At 41.0% G+C, this 22,915-nt stretch overlaps 1 protein-coding gene across 3 annotated transcripts in view; it reads right to left on the bottom strand.

The window, feature by feature from the left end:
• Nucleotides 1-20,214, bottom strand: part of LOC133273795 (cytosolic phospholipase A2 beta-like) — a 54,612-nt gene extending 34,398 nt beyond the window's left edge. The window contains exons 1-2 of one of the 3 annotated variants that reach the window (XM_061462348.1): nt 19,788-20,214; nt 16,755-16,815 (exon numbers count right to left, since the gene is read on the bottom strand). The gene's annotated coding sequence lies outside the window, so the exon portion shown is untranslated. Of the gene's footprint in view, nt 1-15,562; nt 16,577-16,754; nt 16,916-19,787 lie in introns of those variants that run through there. The other 2 variants (XM_061462347.1, XM_061462349.1) reach the window with 2 other exon arrangements.
• Between the last annotated feature and the right edge of the window lie 2,701 nt (nt 20,215-22,915).

The following is a 22,915-nucleotide window of genomic DNA, read 5'->3' as shown; positions in this document are numbered from 1 at the left end:
CTGCTCCCAGTATGCAAGTTAATTAATACAGTGTTCAGCTGCATGCAACTTACCCAGGGGGCTGCTCACTAACAGCCCCGTGCAAGAAGCTACTCAGAGTCACAGCCAAGCTGTCAGATAAAAGCAGTAGAGTGATAGCAACTCTAAATGGCTGCGATTTGGATCATCCTACTGCTGGCATAACCTTAAAAACTAAGTGAGACAGAACTACCAAAAGGTACTAAGGGCTCATTTAATGGTGTTCATTACTTACCCCAGCAATGGGAACAGCACCACAAAATTACATACAAACATGTCTCAGCTTTGGTGTGCAGAGAACTGCCCTTAGTGAAGCACTGTCTTCATAGTCCTCTCATGCTTGATCCTAACAGCTTCAAAAGCAAGGATGGCAAATACTATATAAATTTAACTCTGCTATCATTCTGGATAAGAACATTTGTTTATTTATTTCATGGAAGTGGTTGTGTAGAATTAAGTGATGGACCTTCCTAGGGCTAGATGCAGCCACACCATTGAGAGATGGAGGTGGAAGACTGTGCTGCTTTGTGGAGACTTCTTTTTCAGACAGTGATAATGAGAGATGACAGTTGCTTTCTCTTTGCCTCAAATCAGTTTGTATCTTATTTAGCTCAGTAGCTAGGTTAGAAAAATTACAGTGATCTGAGAAAATAATTGTCTATTGTCAAATTGAAACCAAAAATTTTCAAAATATTCTCAGAAATCAGGGAACAAAAATTAATATTTTTTCCCTAGCTCATCCCCAAGCTAATTTTTATCCAGGTTATTTAACCACTGTGAGAAACAACCCCCCCAAAAAAAAACTTTATTCAACTAGATCTCCATTTTTTAATTCAGCATTGCCATATGAAACTAGACGCTCTAAAGCAAAGCTTCAGAAATGCCAGATTTGGAGACCTTTCAAAACTGAAACATTTAATTTTGAAATAAAACATTTCTATTTTTTCACTGTTTCCCCCCACCCCATTCTTTCTGAGCAAAACAACACAGTTAATTCGAAACTGCTTTAGATCTTTGAATGCTTTCTGACCAAACATTTTCAGCAAACCTGACGGTATTAGGACTCCAACTAGTCGTCTGTCTGAGTGGCAGTCAGATGATAACAGAACTTATACATGAACCATCCTGGCTATCAAGATCTAAACCTGTTTCAGAAAAGTAAAAGGTTCTATATCCTCTTACCTATCTCCTGAGCCACTGCGAGTTTGAATAAAGATATCATACAGTAAAGCCAGTATCACTGGCTCTTTTTCCTGGCCAGAGTAAGAGAGCTACTAATTTCCTTAGATACTTTGCAGGTGTGGTTTTAAGCATGGCAAGATAGTGATCTCTGCAGCTTCAAGATGGGAGGAAGCTGCTTATTACTTACCTGGGATATCTGAGGACGGGAGTGTTATCTTTCCAAGACACGTCAATGTAAAGCCACACATTGAAACCCACTGTGTTTATGTTTAGATATTTTTCTTTTATTTTAAACCAAGTGATTGCAGAGCATCTAATTGAAATAAATGAGTAAGATATTTCAATATCATTCCACTCAAGCCAGTTTCGGAGACCTTTATCTTCAGATCTTATACAAACAGTCTGACACTGATGTCAGTATGAAATTGCTTCAGTAAAGACCTCAGAAGACTTAGGTAGGTATTACATTTCACCACTTGGCTGACAGGAAGACTTGACTTATGGTTATGGTATTTAGCTTCAAATTATCAAGAGAAGGGTTTTCTTCTTAGTTGCCACCAACCTCTTCTGTTTCTTCAACAGTCACTTTTTTAGAGTCAAGACAGTAACTCTTGTTTTCTTCTCTTGTTTTTCACTCCATAAGTTCTTTGGGATAAGACCAGATAAGGAAATGTTTGCTAGTGAATGTTATTATGTTGGGCAAGAATAATTAAAAAACAAAGGTTACTGCAGTTGTATGACACAGCTGGGTTTCCCTTCTAGCCCTAGCTGTGTCAAATTCTCTTTCAGCCCTGTATTTGATTTTATTCAAGGTTCTGAGGACAGCCCTTATACATTAGGTCAGAAAGGGATAAAAGTTATACAAGGATTTATTTCAAATAACATGAAAGTTATTAAGGGTTCAACTCAATCATTCCTGGCAGTAACTTATCCTCTACATAGCTCTCCAAAATTAACAAGACTACAGAAAGTAGCAGGTATCCTCACTATGTTATTCTGTATGTTAGTACAGTTAATGGGTAGGTTTTTTGAAAAAAGCTAGCATCAGCCAACCTATGTCCTAGCTTAAGTAATCTGGAAGACTTCAGTGAAGTGTAAATGTAAGAAAAGCACTCATCTGAGCATAGAGACAGGGCAAAGAAAGACAGAAACAGCCAATTGAGGGTGAACTGGGTACATTCAACTGTACTACCAGTAGCTTCGGAAATACCTGCAAAGCATGCCTTTCTAGCAGGCACACTGATCACAAACAAGAAGTGAATACTGGCACACACCATTGGTAAATACCTGAAAGTGCTCAAGTCTTAAAAATATCAGGTGGGGGAAGTTTCATGTTGCAGCAAAACTCACCTAAGAGCTAGCTGTCACTAAAAGAGGAGGTCTGGCTCCCATTGCAGTCCCAAGCTTACAGACTTCAGCCCATACCCCACAGTACTGCATCTGGCACTCTTCTGGCCAAATGGTAAGGTCATTTGAGGAGCTAAAGCAACAAAAAATTACTCTTTTCCTTTTTCTCAGGAATTTACAGGACTGCCCTTCTTTGTAGCCTCAGCTTACTAGAACATAGGAACTCACATTGAATTCAGTAGTGGGAGTCCAACCATAGGCAAGTAGCGTTGTCCATAAGTGCTGCCTAAAGCATCAAGATTTTTAGGGAAATGAGCATCAGAGGTGGAAAATATATTAGACAATTCAGCGCACATCCCTACAAGTAGATCATTACAATTCATTGACCCCAGTAGCAGGGAGCTTCACTACCTATTTGTATAGTTCTTCTAAGGTTACTGCAGGGTTGTCAAAATTGAAAATGACTTTACTTTTATTCATCATTATAATTTTTTCTTTTTTTTAATACAAAATCTCTAGACATCAACCAGCCCATGGGAACAATTTAAAACAGAATAACCAGAGCTATTATGAGTTACGAGCCTTGCAAGCTTATTTAGAGCAATTAAGAACCTTGTGACTCACTCCTGGTGTATTACAACTTCCAACAGCAGACGACTACTTCATGGGGACTTCATGGGCTCTACAGAGTCATGGGGATTTTAATACAAAAGCTTCTTCTGAACTGATATTTATCCCTATAAAAATTATTTCTGATGAGAAAAAATGCTTGTTTATTTTATATGCCTGTCCTTCTCGTTTCCTTTATTTTATATGTCTGTCCTTCTAGTCCATTTGTACCATTCCTGTAACAAAAAGAACTCAGAAGCTTTTCCTAATAGTGTGACTTAGAATTCAAGTTGCTGAGAACACTCTCAACTTTACTCCAGCAGCATGAAAGCAGCTTTCTGTCACCTGCTCCCCTTGAACCAGTGTAGAAAGCAGACAAGCATAAGCAGAGCGTCTGGCACTTGAAACATGCTGAGTGTCTCAGCTGGTCTCAAGAAAACTACTCCAACCTGTGCCAAGGCAGAGTCACCCCTGGAGCCTGATACCATCTCTGTCTCTATGTCTGCACATTAAGTCTGTTTTAATTCTTCTGGTTCAGCAGCACATAAAACATAACACCTGACTGCAATTGTAAATGCTTTCATCCTAGTAGAAAACTGATTTTTCACAGGCACAGATCTCTTTTAACCTTCTAATTCATGCAATATCTTGGGACTTCTGAAGCTCCTAAGATGTGTAATGCTTGAAACCTGAGAACTCAGAATAGAAACTCATATCAAAGCCAATGGAAATGTATAGCTTTTAGCATCTCAATGAACTAGGGTGTTTTTAACCTTAGACCTCTGACATTCATGGTTTATGTGTCAGGTGAGATACGATATGGCCAATAAGCCAGAAAATTTTTGTGTAGGTTATGAGAGGCATTGACTCTGTTCAGAGCAGAACATTAAAACAAGCTACATACACTGCCTCCTTTGCCAGAGGATCTAGATCTATGTGCCAAAGGTCCAAAATTAGGTCTTCTAGCCAGGGAGAGTCTGTGCTGGAGGAGATGCACTCACTCAGAGACTCTAGCTTCCAGGGGTAGAGATCTGATGGAAAACTAGATTTCAAATGGTGACCCCTCCCATAAATCCCTCCAGGAACCAAGCCTCACCCACAGCCTGTCAAAGCAGTGGAGCACAAACTTGTAATGGTGCCTTCTCTGCAACACACGCAACCTGGACCCTGCAATCTCTCCCCATGCAATAGATGCATTGCAAAGTGGCAGAGACCCTTGCCTTCTATGATTCAAATCCACTAATTGTTGGTCTTCTCTACTGTGTACTCACACACATACTGAATGCATTTGTCAGCCAAGTACAGCAAGCAAGCTGTGAACCGCAAGAAGGTAAAATGTCCTGTGACTTGCCTGCCCCAGTGCTGGGAGCTGGAATGTTCATCCCACAGAGGAAATCACACCTTCTGTCACCCTTCCCAGAAAGTTTTCATTCATGTATGTACGAAAGATTTTGAAACATTTCTGGGCTGATGCCTAAGTTCACATGCCAGGACCCTGCCTACATAGCTGTTTTGCTGCCACATGCGTAGCTAAGAGCACTAGCAAGCAGGAAGTAAACGAATTGGCCAACAGGTGAAGGACGTCTAATGGACAGCTCTTTCAGCTGTTGGTAGCCTGTGGGGTAGCAGTGGTAGCTGAGCAAAGACAGAAGTGTCATAGCATCACAGAATGGTGGGTAGCCAGTGGAACAGGCCAGGTGGGTCCACAAGTTTGACGACAGCATGACAACTTTCCAAGCAGGTTTCCATGAAGCTGGAGAACCAGCCAACCCAGCAATACCGAACCCAATCAACAGGTTCAAAAGAAGAAGCATTGCATCATAAAACTTATGATCAGCTCTATTCATCAGACATCATTTCCTCGTGCATGTTAAAACTCCAAATGGGAAGAACCTGACTGTTGTTAACACACCTCATATTTCTTCCTCCTCCTCAAACTTGATGCACAAACAGCTGACAACTTGGACAGATATGTGGAGCACATAATGCCTTGTGCAACAACTGCGTGCTGTTTCTTACAAGAAATAGAGGAGAGAGGAAATGATAATAAAAATGGTAATGTGCCTCCTGCTCCATTTGAATACTCCTTGGCATTTGAATACTCCTTGGCTCTGTCATCAATTCTCTGCACATCCTAGACAACTCAGTGAACAATTTGTAGCATAAAACGAAAGTAGCAGCAATCAGTTCACCTTAGATCAGAGAAACTGGAGCAACTCAAAGGAAAGAGAAACTAGAAATGCAAAGAAAAAATTATCATTATTCTATTGTTATAGAATACTGCTTCCTCCAAATGGTTATCATTTGAAAACTACCCTTTAGATGCTTTCCTTTATGAACCCAAATACTGTATCCTGACACTGTCAATGTTCAGAGAAATTTAGTGTATTCTTCACTAAGTGTCTCTATCATGAGAGACATCATTTTACACAGGATCCAGACAGCACCAAAACATCCCACAGCCTAACATAGCATGGGTCAGAAATGCATCGCACCCCATGAATTCATACTTGAAGACGCTTCTTGTTCCATATAGGACATTGTCTAGCCTTCTGTGGCTCTGAATCAAATTAAATGAATGGTCGCATTACATTACTGCAGATGCAGCTAAATGCTGTTCACTTGTCCCTAGAAAAACATCCTTCAACTCTGTGAGGAATAACCGGGAGCCAGAAAGTTAATTAACAGTTTCACTCCGCATCAGAGACAGTCTGTAAGAAGCAGTGAGCAGGGCAGCTTAATTTTCATTCAATATACTCCTGTACAAGGAAGCCGATATTAATAACTTCAACAGAATATATTACGAGATCCATTGCAAAACAATGAAACGATACTGTAAAGCTATTTGATGCTTTCCCAAATGAGAACAGACCTTACTAGCAGTCAATTAACTCCTTTTATACCTAACATTTTGAAACAACTGTACAGATGAACCTATGAACCCATGCCAATCCATTTCAGCCTCTAGAGACAGCAAAACCTATTTGATTTCTTAATTCTAGTTCTGGTTGTGATCATTTGACCTTCACTTCCTTCTGACATATGTAGTCATCGCCATTATACAGCCTCTCTGTGTCACAGCAGTGTTGAACTCAAAACATACTGACAACAAAGCATCTCATGGTTGTTACTGCTACCTGTGAGGTGTCAAGCACAAGTGAAATCCTCAACTCTTACACTATGCCTTCCTGTCCCTCGCCTCTCCAGATAACTGAGAGGAGCAAGTCAAAACTCAGCCAGCCAAAAGCCAACTTACAATAAAAGTTCAAAGTTTTCTGTTTGCTATAGGAAAAAGATGTGCGGAAGAAACTCAGAGACATCTTCCTGATGTGCAGCTACTGGTAATTCATTAGTAGGTTTTGAGGTTAAACAATACCAGTTTTTCCGATATCTATTTAGTAGTTATCTCATGTACTTCAAAAGTCAAAAGCTTTGATCTTCTCAGATACTTCCTCATGTTCCTCTCAGGAATAGTCTAACTGATATTAATAGGATTCACTGTTAGAGTGCCAGCTCAGATGCAAAAGTGTTTGATGCATTGGAGCACAACCAAACAACAGACAAAGGCATATGCACAAAACATTAGCCCAGCCTCCCCTCTCTGTTCCCCACAAAACCCAAAGATACCACATTTTATTCACAGGCTTAATTATTGTTCAGCTCCTGCCCTTTTACTTCTATTTTCTCGCTTGTGTTGGTGTTTGCGTTGGCGTTCATGTAATCTCCTTAGATTGCACAGTTTCTTTCGAGCAAGCTCTACAGCTTCTCTGGGAACTTTCATCACTTTTACCATGGTGGGGCTCACTTCCCTGTTGACTTTTTGCAGTGCCATAAATGACAATAAATTCTACTGCTGATCCTTGAAACCTGTGGAATAGCTAAACTATGTATTTTCCCTCCTACATCTTCCTTTCATACAGTGACCCCTGAGTTTTCTCAGCCTCCACACCACATTTCCCTCCCACATGACAGCTAAATTTAAACCAAGACTGGATGAGGTACTTTATGCGTAGTTCAATCAGCCATCAGGAACATGACTCAGGAATTACTGAGAAAAATGTATGCATCCCGTAGGTCAGACTAAATAACCACAGCTGGCCTTAGCTTTAAAAATCTATTTTCCTTCCATGCATCAAGCTTTTCTTTACATCTCAAACATGTATTAGGAGCCTGTAGTTGACTAATGACCATAGGGAGTGATGGTCTATGTGCTTCATGAAAAGGTTCACATGAAGAGACAAGCTGTTCCCATTATTTCAAGGAGACTCACTCTGCAGTCAAACCGCGTTAGAAACCACACACCCTTGGCACTGGTATACAACGTACCTCTTCCCACAAACATGGAGTAACAGAGCCTCCCAGAAAACACACTAATGAGGCAACATATAAAAGCTTTCTCAGGAGAAACCTTGGTTCCAGAGCCCAAGGTTCATAAAACCGTAAGGGGAGGAAACACACATCCTTCCCCTTCTTCACACCTTTCTTCCTTGAGCAAACACTTTGAAGGCAGTTCCCAGGGACAAATCTTGAGGGATTTCCTCAGCCAGTTCCCGTATCTTGTTCATATTCCTATAGTAGAGGCACCAGCCCTTCATTTGCAACTCATCTGTGTCAGTGGGTTTCAGCCTTTCCTGTTTATATACCACCATGGCAGCAGTGCTATTAAGATAATTACAGTTATGATACAAATCCCTTGCACACTACCAAGAGACATTTTGTGTCTACATAACGAGGTCAGCAGCTGCCAGGATTTGCGAAACAAGGACAAATTGCTTTGGCAATGTTCCTGATTTGCTCCCAAGTTTACCTGTACCACCTTCTCCTACAGGAGACCCCATCTGCTTTTCTGCACTTACTGAAACACTACTTTTCTGTTTCAGACTCTTCTTCCCCCAGGATGAACCACGTCATGTTTCACCTTCTGCAGAAGGTCCCAGACTAAGGGCCACCACCAGAATAGAGGCCAATGGAGAATTCCTCCTGTTAAGATACTTACAGATGCAATGGTGAGAGGGAATAGGCCAAAATCATATTCAAGTGTTCCTAAATAAACATCATTGAACGTGCTTCTAAGATGTTGTTATATTGCAAGTAACAAGAGGAAACACAACCTGCTACTCACAAATGTGTTCTGGTCTTCTGAATCCACCCTGTATGCTGTCTATAGAATAGAATCATAGAATGGTTTGGGTTGGAAAGGTCTTTCAAAGGTCATCTACTCCAACCCCCTGCAATGACCAGGAACACCTGGAACTAGATCAGGTTGCCCTGTCTATTGAAAGGATTTACATACTCTAGGGAATGTCTACTGTACCCTAGCCTGTGAGATCTGACAGTTCAGGTTTTATTTAGCACTTTTAATCTCATGTCATTCAAGGCCAGACTAACACAACCGTTTCCTCAATTCATACCTTTGCACCAAAATTCATACCAAGGCATCAAAATTTTCACAGAGCCAAGATCTGTAGACCTAATAACTTTAAATATGATTTGACTGTGCACTTAAATTGGAGATATGGCCATGAAAACAGGTATATTACAAGTGTAATCCTATCCCCAACAAAACCAGGAGTGAAACTGTCACTAAGAAATATGCATCTTAAAACAGCGCTCTCATTCTCAGCAGCTATACAGGGAGTTAAGTGTCATACAGTGCAGAGCATCTGACTTAGGAAAGGCATTGCAACTACCTAATGTCCTAACAATGAAAACAAAACACGTTGCACTCTACGTGAGTGGTAAGTCATTGCCAGAGATTCAGCCTTTCTATAAAATCTTAATCCAACCTACACAGACTATCGGGGTATTAACATAAATCCTGCTAGTCCGGGGTCACTGTTTTACTGAAGAAACAGTGCACACCAACACTACTTACTTCATGAGGTTTTGCAGTCTTTCATTGTGCCCTGAGCCAGGTATCATCTTCTTGCTAAGGCTCACACTGTATCTGTACACAACTGTTTCTTTCTTTGTTGCTATAGCTGTAGATTATGAAACCCCTTAAACACCCAGTGCATCAGCTTTTGGCACAGCTCTCTTGGGCAGGTGTGTTGTGCAAAGCATTCTTCAGGACTAGCAGGGATTAAACAGCCTTTTGTGGGTCCCAGGAGATACAGTTTATATTGCTCTGAGCTCCATAAGGCCAAGTTTCCTCTGCTCGGATGCTGCACATTCAGATATACAAAGGTAGAAGGAGAAGAAGAAAGATGATGATTCAAGTGTAGGATTCGGCACCACTGAATTTTGAGATCTCTGACTTGCAGCAATTTAAGATAAAGTTTTCCATATAAGCATGCTTCCAAATGCAGACATCTGGAGAACAAGCGCTTCCGGGCTAAAAACATTTCTGATGTATTCCAGGAAGGTACAAGAAGCTGGGAAAACAGATGCTTTGCATAAAATGTCTTCCTAAAACACTCCTACAGTGAAGCTTCCATGACCTTGCCATTTTTGCTCAAGCGTCTCCTTAGATAATACCACATGCTTTGGATAGTTTGAAAACTTGGAATTGCTAAAGGCATTGTTGGTGGAGGTTTTGCTGCCTTATAACACAGTGACACCATGTGGCCAATTGCTTATGGAAAGGGCAGTTTTCTCATTTTGCTTTTATTAAATTCAGCTCTGGGATGCTCAGATGCAACTATATTGACTAGTGAGAGTAAACTTGGATAGAACAATAGGCATCTGAACAGGTATACAAAACCAAAGATAATGACCATTAGGGATTTCAGCATACATCCAAAAGTCTAGTGTTTGCAAAAGTGTCCTCTGAAAGCATACTTGTAAATTCAGCAGGTAAATACCAATAAGCACTGTTTTCACATGTGCCAAAACCTCATATTCACTTGGTAGATAGAAGCAACTGATAGAACTATGATTCTGTGTTCTTCCCAGAAAAGTGCCCCTGGAAGGTGCACTGAGGTAACTCTAGTTAAAATCTGCAGTAATACTGCAGAAAATAGCAAACCATTTTGAAAATGGATGTATTTTTGCCTTGCTCTCATGACTTGTTTTCCTTCCAAGTACACCCAGATACCTCCATTTATTCTTACAGACATTGCATTTAATTTCACAAGTGGGAATATTGCTGCTCGGATTGTTCTCAGCAATTGCTATCACTCAGCATTATATAACACGGTGACTGATGCGATGAATCATCTCTCCCCAGCACAGTTCTTTTCCAAATCGAGTACTGCACATTCAGAAGGTTCAGCTCATGAAGAATGGGCAGATTTATTGGAAGGAGAGACACAGAGACAGGCAGGCAAATAGGCAGTTGAACACAGAATACAGATTACTTACATATCCTCAAGCAGAAAGAGAATACTACACTAAATAAGCTCTTCACAGATAATATATTCACTCAGTACTACTATAAGAAATTTTTTTCTATAAGAAACGTGTATTTTGAGGCAGGATTCAGAACACCTTGCTCTCAAGAGCAGAAAGGAAGGGGAAATATAACAAACGACTAAGCTGCAAAGGCTTTGCAAAGTCAGTGTTCCATAAATGTTGCTTTTTTATTGATTAGGTAGATAACATGCTGGTGTAGCTTTTTGTTCAGCATTGAACTCCAGGTGAGCAATTTATTTCAGCACTATCACAGTGCATCTGTATTTAGATTAAATAGGTTAGTTTGAAGTGATGTAACAGGATTTTCACCTACGAACATAATAGTTTCACTCTGCATACAAAGTAGTTCAGAGCCTGGGAAGCACCAGCTAGTTAGACACAGGGCTTTCTGATTGTCCAAAACAGGAGTTGGACTTGAAGATGAATGACCCCATCTCTCAAATGTTGTCACCTTGAGCAGTGAGACTTTGCTGCCCTCTTGTGACCTGTAAACTTGACTTTGCTACGGTGACAACAGTTTCTCTGCCATGTAGGGTACATGTCTCCGTGGTATACAGGCACAATGACTATACTTTGAGCAGCTGAACCCTCTTTTACACTTAGACCCATGTTTCCTCTCCTTTCTTACCTGTGACTCACAGGATGCACCTTTTAATGTCATTGTCATTGCTAATAGAAGTGCTGTCCGTGGGCAAGCCTGGGTAAAGGCTGGAGGCATCCCTGCATTGTTCAGAGGAGTAGGGCTTTGTAATAAAGGCTACAGAATGTTTCCCTGCTGCCATGAGGATCATCCATACAGGAAAGCAAAATACACACTTAGCCAGCGTTTGAATATGACAGTGTATACTGAAAGAAGACATGCGTTTTACAGCTGGGAGGGAGGATGTTATAAATGATTATATAGTTTTGCACATAGATGATAAAGTTTTCCTCTCCATCTTCTCAAGTGTAAAGCTTGTTTCATTTATGGTAGAATTTTATTGGTAGGTTTTGTTATGGTATTTAATATTTATGGTAGAAATTTTCTTGCTTGAAAGAAAAAGAAACTGTGTTAGGATTGGCTGTATTCTAAAACGAAATGGGGTTGTTCCATCTGGTCAAACTAAATACAACAGCTATATGTCAAAGTGGTTATGCTGTTCCCTTCAAACAACACAGACTTCAGTTGCAGTGACTGCTTACACAGAATTTTGGAACACTTGGAAAAAGCTTAGTATGGCTGCAATCACACTGAAAAGCAAGCTGGAAGCCCCTCTGCTGGTAATACCCTCTTCCTTCCTTACACCTCAACTATATAATGAAGACAGAATCAAACCTTGAAATACATAGGCAAGGAAGCAACAGGGACATACGAGGTACATGTAGGCTTGAGAGCTGTAAACTAACGAGGCACCTGCTTTGTACTCAGATACATGTTTGGAACGGCCCACAGAAGGCATCCATAGGTAAAATGTTCCCTCAGCACATCTGACTGGAGGCAAGCCATCAGTCCTTCTTCACCACAAGCCTCAATCACCATTATACACCCAAATCACTGAAGTAGTTTCTCTCTAATGCTTCTATGCCAAAGTAAACTAAAGCATCCCGCATTTAGATTCTGATTAAAGTTTCCAGGACATGCTGCATTTTCTTCAGGACGTGGCATAGCAGAATGAATGTTTCCAGCTTCAACTGAAGATAACGTTTATCTATTCCCTGCTTTTGAGGAGTCTAATTGCATTGCAATGATTGCATAAATGGAACCTCAAATCTTTGTGGCAGTAGGGATTTTGTACTTTTTTTTACAATATTCAGGGAAATACACAGGCAGCTGAATCATCTCTGTGAGACATAGCAATATATTTCAACAATCATACTACCAAGTACTACTGCTGCGGCAGAGCAAAGCTCTGGGCAGACTGACAGCTAATCCATTTGCAGAATTAAGTCAAGAAAAAAACAGAGAGAAGCCATGTGGTAACAGTCCCTCAGTGAGTCTACAGACTCATTAACATCAGCATTTGTTCCTTCAGAGGACAAGGAAGGTGCCTCAAGTTTCTGTCTTTCCAACATTCCTGACAGCAAAGCCATTTGTCAGGGTAGACATTTGGTATAGTCAGGTCAGGACGTGCTCGCAGCACAGTGCCAGCCCTTGACACTGCTGTAAGCTAGCAGGGACCCTTCAGACACAGCACAGCACGGTGCAGGAGAGATGCTTCAGCTTTGCACAGCTGGTGTGCCTGAGACAGACTCCTGGAGAGCCTAAGGGTAAGGGCCAGTTGCAAAAGTCTAAAGCTACTGTTTTGAGAGCCAACTGGGGTAGCTGAGGCTTCTTAAGAGGCTCAGAAAGGACACATATACTATTGTTCCTGTAAATCCCTTTTACTACAAAAAGCCACTTTCTGATCCTCTCTTCAGAGCTGGAAGTGAATTCCAGTGAATTCCATGACTAGCTGCTGCACCTCCTTTGCAAAACCAATATATACTATATCAGCAAACAGTAGAAGAATTAAATCATCTCACATCAGAGCTTATCTTTAATATGCTGTATCCAAGTGAAAGAATGTTCATTCTTTTCCTTTCCTTACCAGCAAGCACCAACTGATACAATAAAATACACAACATCAACCAGATATCATTTCAAGTCTGCTGGAACTAAAAGCAGATGACTATCTGGGGAACAAATATTCCTTTCAGCAGCACATAACTGGAGCTGATATACTCCTATATATGTATGTATAAATATCTTCTACTGATCTTTGCCTCTCTTCTTATCTTTAATTACCATCTCTTTTACAGCGACCTTCTTCCACAGCCAAGAAAGTATTTAGTCTTTCTGATGGGTTTGGATGAAGAGTGTTCTTTCAAAAAAGGTCAACTGAAGACAATGTAATAGTGAAACTCCAGAGCAGCCTTCAGACTACAACGAGAGTGAAGTTTCAATGGCAAACAAGCACTACACCTAATGCTGCACAACAAAGCATCCTAGCCCCAGTCCATAACGGAGCACCCACTGCTCCATTACTGACTTCATACCTGTCCAGTAAATCGTGATTCTAGAATACAGAAAGAGGAAAACTGAATCTCTGCTTCCCCAGCATTCATTTCTGTAAGTTACTGATCACTCTGGCACCAATCTAATACTTGCGGATGTGTAAAATCCCATTGATTTCAATTGAAGCCTTTTAGGATGTCTGACATCTGATCTCATTGTAGACTCGTGGTCAAAAATCCTGGACAAAGTGTTCAGGACTCCACTGGGTCAGATGAAACAATAAGTCTTTAGAGCAGACAGATACTGCTAAAGAGACCCAGCCTTTTCTCTGAAAGGGGTAGAAGACCCAGTTATGAGAGCAGAAGGTATTCTGTTGTCAGAAAACGTCTATGAATCCAGAATAAAGTTCAGGGGTTGCTGATGGGTTTTGCAGGGTGGTGGTAAGCCAAGGATACACTGGACATCATAACTGGCAAGGGGACATAGCCTCTGTCACGCGAACACAATCCACATACGGAAATAGATAGTTATGTGTTACCAATAATGGTAAGACAGGATCCTATTTTCCTGGAGGAATCCTTGCTACAGAGCATTTGCATCTCCATATTCTTAAAGCCCAGCTCCAAACATGCAGATACTTTATTTTTAAATGAAATAAATCTACCTCTGCAACAAGAATTTGTGCCGGGCCTGCCATTTCTTATTCATTGCATAAGGACGGCTTAAGTGGTATCTTAGGCACTGAGTGAGTCCCTCTGCCCTGAAGTAAGCATCATCTTTGAATCTTTCTCATATATTAGCTCCTCTCTATTGCAATAATACACCTGGATGTGTCTTTCTCCAATACACTCTGCTCCCAGATTGGATTCAGGTTGCAGCAGCAGTCCAAACAGCAAGTGGACTCACAAAGACATAGGTCTATACCAATGTTAACTGCAATATGGTGTAATTTGAGAGCCTGCTAATTGAACTAAAGCCTAAGACCTACTTTGTCACAATAATGTGATTATTTGTATTATAAGAGATACAGAACTCATTTTACGAACTTTGCCAACAATGACATCTCAAAGTTGTCATTCTTGTTATGAGATATGTGATGAAAGACAGAAAAGCAGAATTCAGAGAACCTATCAGAGTGAAACAGGCTAACATAGGAGGAGAATAAAACAAAGGAACCAGGACAAAGGAGGGATGAACAGAAGCAGCTCAGGCCCTTAGCTGCCCTGGTGCCAAGAGCACAAGAGTTTAGTAGTTTGCTCCTCTTCCCTAAAAGCAGAGGTAGGTACATGCTGTGCCTGCTGTTTCTGCTGTGCCTGCAGGAAGACAGAGCTGAGGGTGTCACAGAATTGCCAACCAAGCAAACAATGTCATGAGATCTGAGCTCATCAAAGCACCTCTTGCTTCAGTGAGACATTTTTTAGATGACGAATGGTTTTTGAGAAAGCAGAGCTTTGCTTTTCTTTTTACTCTTTTCCTCCTGAAAACTCTGTTTGGAGGCCCATGACCTGATCCTATCACTTTCACAGCTCAAATATGCTTTCAGCTTTTACGCTTTTTTTAATGAAAACCTAAAAACACATGAAGAAAAATCTCACAGAGATAAAAGCATCTCTGATTGTCTCCACATGGAACCTCACACTAAAAAACTGGGGACCACGGCAAGGAGGAACCATCCTTACAGGCCACAGAGACTCATCTGCTCCAACAACTCCATTTCTTATACTAAGTCAATATCCAGCTATGATCTCCTTGACTGTGTGATCTGTACATGCCATGACCCACAGAAAAATCACTGCCTATTCTTTATGTGTAGCAGAAGGCTCTGTCTTCCAGGAACACCACCTCATAAGGAGAATTTTGTACTGTTCCACAGACAGAATAACAGGAAAGCAGTTGAGACATGTACAGGCATTAGTCAAGTCATGACTGTACATACAATGATTTAGCCTGAACAGCTGGCTAGGAGGTCATAAAAGAAATGTGGTTTACTACATGAGTGCTAGATGAAACGACCCTATCGCCAAACTTGGCTAAGAGCTGGAACAGCTGCAGAGCATACATAGAATTTATGAGACTAACCTCTGGATTCCTTCCTGAGCCCAGGAAATTGCATTCCTTTGAGGTCTGGACTGATGTTCATTGATAATGCAAAATTATACTCTTCTGCAGGGAGAAGAAAAGCAAAGCAGAAGCACTGGAAAGCTAAATGGCCTTATGAACCTTATGAACTGAAAGGAATGAAGAGGGATAATATATCCCTCTCTTAAAAATCTCTACTCTCCTCTCAACCCAGAGGGAGAACTTGCACATGCAAAGGACAGGGAGCAAATGTTATTAAAAAATTGAGCTATTTTTCTTCAGTCTGTGAATTGAGAAGTAGAACAGTATTACCTGCCTCAGCCCATTACCATCCTGCATGAGCTGTCTGTTACATGGCTTATCAGGCAGACACAAGTGATGGAAATGCACAGAAAGCAAATAGAACAAGCAGAAAATTAAGTGGAGAGAGAAGACAGTTCTGGCCTGAGTATGACTGAATTCTCTTTGCTTAGGAACTACTGGGCACTGGCGCTTTCCAGTGCATTGCACTTCCAAAGCTTTGCAGCATCAAAGCTTTCTCTCATGCCGCAGAGGATGAAGAGACCATGTAAGGAGATAAATGGGGTTGGCTTTTTCCAAGGAGTTCTTTTGTTAGTAGACAATGGGTTTCAGGATGTATAAAATGTGCTGAGTAGCCAGAGACAACTAAAAACAAAGAAAAAAGCTAATGTTTATCTATCTCTGGCCTTCCTCTTCTGGGCGTAATATTCCAGATGAATCAAGGGAAACCCGAAGAACAGCACGAGGCATATATCCTAAGGAAGCTTAATTACCAAAAGACTAATTCCACATTTTATGATGTGTAAGGTAATGGTGGAAAAAAGAAAGCTTTTATTCCATAAAAAGAACACCAAGATTTCATAACTTATTGGTCTAATGTGGAATTAAAAACAAGACTTCGTTCTGAACCCACCCTAACCACCCATGTATCAATAATCAACAACCCACTGATCAGAACACTAGACTGGAAGTGGGAGAAGCTGAACAAGCATAACTAAGGCATGAATTTCAGCCTCCTAATCCCCATGGAGAGCCCCAACTTTTATAATGGCTATTTAAAGGCGATTTTTACCACCTATCTTTAAGGATACAAGAGAGCTACTCAACCAAGTGCTGACCTTTCCCCAGTGGGAGGAAAAAATGATTTTTCTGTTTTAAATAACTTTCTTACCTCGGGACTCTGTAGCAGTTGGAGAACAAAGGACCGTGTTATTTTCATGTCCGATTAGTGACTGGAAAATCCGAGTGGAGTCAACAAGAAACGCAGTAAGTAGAAGTTGTTCCTTGGTTTCTGCATTGACCTCAAAGTGAGAGATCTTGAGAACATTTCTATAACCTGTCCACAGTGATGAAAAGCAGTTATTAACTCTTCATAAAAGCATTAGCTGTCAGCATCCCAAGACAATAACTGTACTAATAATAACCGATTGCAAAACCACATCGTTATGAAAGTATACAAAATACAGATTTCAGTTGGTATTCCTAAGTTGGCGTTTTGTCCTGTGGTATCCGGTCATACTGTCACTCATTGTGTTACAAAGGAAAACTGGATTCACCCTGTGACCGAGCAATTGGCATCTTACAACCATACTTATCCTATAAATCCCAAAGCAGGCAGTGGTTATCATACATAACCCCTCTAGCACTGCACTGAAATAGACCATCTCATCGGGACCTGAGCCATCCTGCTTCCACTTGCATGTGTATGTCTTCTGGCAGAAGAAGAATACTACTGGGGACCCTACATTCTACACTGTACAAGTATTCAAACCATACAAGTAACTGCAAAACCGGGGGGGGGGGGGGGGTAATCTTCTTTTAATCTTCTGTTATTCCTTTTCTTTCCACTCCCCATTCTTACCCTCCTTTCAACACAGATTTATATACAGCCATACCCACACACACACTCACGTACTTCCTTTTATGAAAGGGAGAAAATCAAGAATTGATACTCTTTGAAGGCACTTTCTGCCTTTCGTTTCCTTAGAAATGCGTAGTTTATATCTCTACTTACATCTAACTGAGTTGATTGTTTATTTTGCCTTGCTGGGTTATGATTTTGAATTTAGGTATTGCACATACTGAAATTCCACTGCATGTACTGGGCTGGAGTGAAATATTTCTATGTGTTTTCCCATCATATAGTAGAAACTAGTGAAAAAAACGTCTCATTTGTTAAGACAGTACCAGGCAACAGAACTGGTAATGAACCACTTCTAAAAAAGCCATGATATTTTATTCCACAGAGCTTAAGGATGATGATAAAAAGTATTGGAAATCATTTGCAAGTGTAAGACAATAAATCAGTGACTATAGGCTGAAGGCATTGACCTTTCACTGATCAAAATAACTATGAACAAACCTCTGAAGTAATTGAGATTGAGAAGGATATGGAGTCTTACAGAGGCTGTGACAGGAATACCACTATCAAATCAGATTTTTTTATGGTCACATTTTAACAACATTAATTTCATGGTGAGTTTTGAAGGCAAAACCCCTGTCCCTGATGAAATCTAGGCATCTTTGAAACAACTATCTTTCCTTTTCTATGGGGATCATCCTGACAAATCAAGTGCACAGATTCTTCTGCAGGATACTCTTTTGCCCTTTCTTCTTCCATTTTCTTATAAGGAAATGGGAGTCATCTATAGGGAGGCTTGGACTGTAATGTCTAATCTGGCAGGAAGGGCAGAAATAAGCCTATACACAAAATGAAGCATGAGTCAGATGTCAACCTCACATCCAGTTTTCTCAAGCATCACCTTTTTGCACTGTTTCAGTATAAGCTGACTAAAACTGCACTAAGACAGAGCTTCGTGCAGTAATTAGAAGTCTGTCATCACTTGAAAGCAAGGGTTGGGTCTCTACTGGCAGCTTTGGATGGAAGCTGTGTTGTGGGTGGCACATACAGCTTTGTTCACCACCACTTGCCAACTGTTTCTCCTGGGTTTGTCAATCTTCAGTGGGGAGCAACAAACAGAACAACATAAAAGTAAGAACTGGTGTCTCCAAGAGAGCTACCGTTCTTTTCATTCAACAAACCTCTTCCACCACTTAGCTGTTCTTTGGCTTGTACCTACAGTACTCACAGGTTTCACTCATTAAAACCATCTTTAAGATTCCCAAATGCTCTATGGAAATGTTTTCCTGTTAGATCCAAGGGTAGCATCTTTTCAACACTCTGCTAGTTCCTCTCAGGCTGGAATCTGTCGTCATCGTCGTTCCCCCCCCCCAAATACTCTAGTTCCAGTATGTTCTTTCATCTTTGAAGAGAGGAATTTGTTTCAATAGAACTGACTTGAACTGTGTCATTCACTGCCTGGTCAAATTTATCCCTCAGTTTCCATTAAAGACAATGCCCAAGGCAGGTACACATTCCAGAAGAGAGGAAGAGATAGCACATCTCCTCCTGAGGTATTTATGCATGTGCTAAAGCAATTCAGAGGTTCCTGTTCCTGTACCTGTTCTGAATGTGGATATAATGCATGAGTGGTGTATACAATTAAAAAGAATAAACAAACATGTGTTTAACACCTCATGAACCAGTCATTCCATTTCAGGCTAGTGCACTTAATTCTGGGGAATAGAGAATGAATATGCTATTTCTTAGAATCTCAAAACACTGGAAATGGCCCTCGAGGTAATCCCATGCAGACATCTGATCAAAGCAGGACTGACTTCCAAAGTTACACGATTTTCCACTCAAAAATGTTCACAGGCAGTGATTTCATTACCTCCTCGGGCACCTCTTCCAGTGTCCAGTCACGCTCACTGTGAATAACTTTTTTCTCTGTTGTTTCTCCATTTCTCAGGGTTGCAAACTGTGACCCCTCTGTGCTGTTCTTGCATTCTCTAACCACCCTCCTCACCAGAAAAACTGTGAGTGTTTACCAGCCACCACGCCTTTAGCATGCAAAAGATGTTCAGGTATTCAGCAGGAATCTCCAGGGTACCTGATCTTATTTAAAGCCTTGAACACTGTCACAATAGTCAATCACTAATACACACTCCAGCACAACCTGTTTCATATGTTTCTTTATAAGCATGTACCCATAAGCAGGATTATAACCTTGATCCTGAACTTAGAGGGAAGGGTAGCATGGGATTATGTTCTTGAACTATAATCCATCCCATAGAAAATAGTCAGGAAGGTTACAAAGGCTACCAGATAATGAAAGGTTTCAGATGGCTTTACAGTATTAACATTTACCTCCCTCATAGTACAAACAGGACCATGAATCTTCACCATTAAGTTGCAGCCAGGTATAGTTGGATAGATACAGCGCAAAGACGTTTTCAAGTTGCATTTGCATATGTTGTCAGAAAGAAGACCATGGAGTTATTCAGAACAACAGTCAAATTGAGAGAAGAATCCCCCCATACTAACTACCACTTCCAAACTTTTCTTGCAAGGTGAAAAACTGCCCTTCTCAGCAAATACTGGCCTTCCAAACATACCTTCCGCTGGAAAACAGCATTGTCATGCTCCACATTCCAACAGCCAGTGAACGCTCTACTGGAACATCCCCGAAGCTAAAGCACTGTGCTCTCTCTTCAGTCCACTGGCAGCAGCCTGGAGTCTCATGTCAGGGATTTAAGAGAAGGTTTACTGAGTTGGAGCCCACTTGTAACAATCAGCGAGAAAGACACAAAAATTAATGTTTCTTCCTTTAGGCATTGCTACTTCTGTCACAAGTAAGGGGAATGCCCTAAGTGCGGCAGGGCTATGGTGCTGCAGGGGAAGACCCCACAGCTCACTCCTGACTTTTAAGTGCTACGTGACCTCTATTTGCAGATTTAAACCCAGTATTAGCAATATTCCATCAGAAGCATGATCAGGACAGTACATCAGTATTCATGTCACACTCAGTGCCCGGCAGGGAACTGCTGACTGCTCATCAGGCCAAATGCACTGTGTCCAGATCATACAGTCATTCTCAAATTCACCACACTGTCAATGTGTGACTTCTAAGCTACTGGTTAATGCTTGAACTTTTAAGCTCAGCATCCAGAACTTGTGAACAAATGCAGCTTAATCAGTGCATGTATTTATGAATGTAACATCAACCTAACCTGCACAGGAGAGCATCAGAAAGAATCAGATCAGACTGAGAGATCTGCCCTTTCATCTCACTCCAAGCCAAACTGCATCACATGTATCGCACCAATTGCACTGTCACGTGTGTGCTTCTCTGATGTCACCTCTAAATCACGGATATCTCCATTTTGCAAGATCTATCACCAGAAATTTAAAGCTCAGCAGGACGGATTTGAGAACACTCTTACGGATGATATCTGTGTTCCACTACTGTGATGCTAACGGCTTTTCCCAGTGTTCTGTTCCTGCCCAGTCCTAACAGTTGGTCTGCTCAGCCAACACTTGGCTCTGCACCCAGACTTGGCTGTTCTGTGACCTGCCAGCTCTCTTACACACAGACAGGGCCAAACTACCTGCTTGTTCCAGACATTACTTTGAACCAAGCACATCCAAAGCAGTGTCACGTGCGTTCCTTTCAGTAACAGCAAACTCAGCTCAAAATGAACAACATGGAAATAGGAGCCATCTCCAGGCTCCCTTGGTTTGCTTCCAAAAATCTAAACACTAAACTAGCTCAGAACTTTAAAAAGCACACAGTGAGCCACTGAGCAATCACTGCACTGTGTACAGAAACAGAGCATCAGTTAGAATCAGCTCTTACAAACAGAACTACAAATGCTGCTAGTTACTCAGTTCTCTTGGGTTGGCACAAGGGCACACTGACCCTGAAAGACACATGACTCACCCCAGCTTCTCCCAGTCACTCCATGCGTGTTCCTGTTGCTTCCTTCTCTGATCCGGTGGAGCATCTTAACCTTCTGTGATTTCTGTTTGCCTACAGGATTACCTCTCAGATCAGCAAGCAGGGAGAAGGCATGACTGTCCCTTTGGGCAGCGAGGTACCCTTAAAACAGTTAAACTGCAGCATAAACCCACACCTTTCACTAGAGTGACTTTAATACAGATAAATGTACAACCTAAACGCAAGATATCAAATGTTCAGTGGCTTAAGTCACTGAAAAGATAAAAGGCTAAATTAATAGAATGTAGTTCATTAATTATGATTCTCTAAGTGCTGTCTACAGTCAGACCCAGGCATTTTAGGTTTAATGCAGATTATGCGTGGAAAATTTTGTAAGACTCTGAAAAAAAGGGAGTTCTGCCATTTCTGATTTTTATCCTGGACAGTGACAAATGGCAGTGATGCTTTGCAGTAAATGCTTCAAGGAGCATTACTTCATTGGTGACATTAATTTTCCTTCTAGCCAAACTTCAAATAAAGTATCACTTTCTATGCACTTAATACTACATTTGGCTCAGATTCTATTTCTGAATGATGTGTATGGAGCACTAAATGTGCAGATTAGTGATTTTTTTTTCCCTGAATTGGTAGAATTATACATTTCTCAGCAAAATTCTAATATAACAAAAATTTTTACTGTTTTTAGTTTGTCATTAAATGTTGGTCTTATCCCACAGCTTGATAATAGACAATCTGGTAATACATTACAAAAGTCCCTGATAATCTTTAAACTTCCAAAACCACAGAGGAAACAGAAGCAGCGAATGGAGAAAGGTCACTTCCCAGTTACACTGCACAATATATATTTTCATCTTTCACTTCATTCCTTCATTCCTGTGGACAGAAAACAACCTGGCTTGCAGGATCCATCCAGAGACTCTGCTGCCCCTGGGCAAGAAGCTACCAGTGTTACAGCAGCACATTTGCACTGAAATTTCCTTGTTCACTATAGTGTGCAGTAAAATCCCACCAAAGCCTCAAGTAAATACCCACTGCAGAGGCACAGTGCTCAGTGCAGAGCTACTTTTTCAAAGAGGTTTTACCTCTTCTGTACCTGTGGTTCACTTCTCTCTACTAAAGGCATTTTGACTACTTTCATTCTGCAGTTTCCCCCAAGTTATACTGTACATGTATCAAAACGTGTCAGGATGAGCTTTAGCTTGTGTTCACTTAAACACCTGATTGGACTTGATACCTTTATGTCTCCGGTAAATAACATCAAGAACTTCTTTCCTTCTCAGTTACACACAGCCTAACAACACGTATGGCAAAGTATGGGGAAAGAACCCCATAAGCTTTTTCAAGAAGCCTTGAGAAGTACAGAGGACACCACTGCTCCATGCAGCGCCCAAATGTTTCCAAACTGTTAGAAATCCCAGGAGCTTTTCATGGAGGGTTCCTGAGTAGATAGGACAGCAGGATGCAGCTATGTAAAGAAAATCATCTGTATTGTGATACAGAAAGCCTACAATGAAAAGGATAAACTGTGTCC

The sequence above is a fragment of the Pezoporus flaviventris genome, unplaced genomic scaffold, assembly GCF_033815535.1.
Source record: "Pezoporus flaviventris isolate CSIRO_AGI_PZ_B2104156 unplaced genomic scaffold, CSIRO_AGI_Pfla_v1 ptg000035l, whole genome shotgun sequence".
Lineage (NCBI taxonomy): Eukaryota > Metazoa > Chordata > Aves > Psittaciformes > Psittacidae > Pezoporus > Pezoporus flaviventris.
The sequence above is the reverse complement of the archived record's forward strand: the minus strand, read 5'-3'. Positions and strand labels throughout refer to the sequence as shown.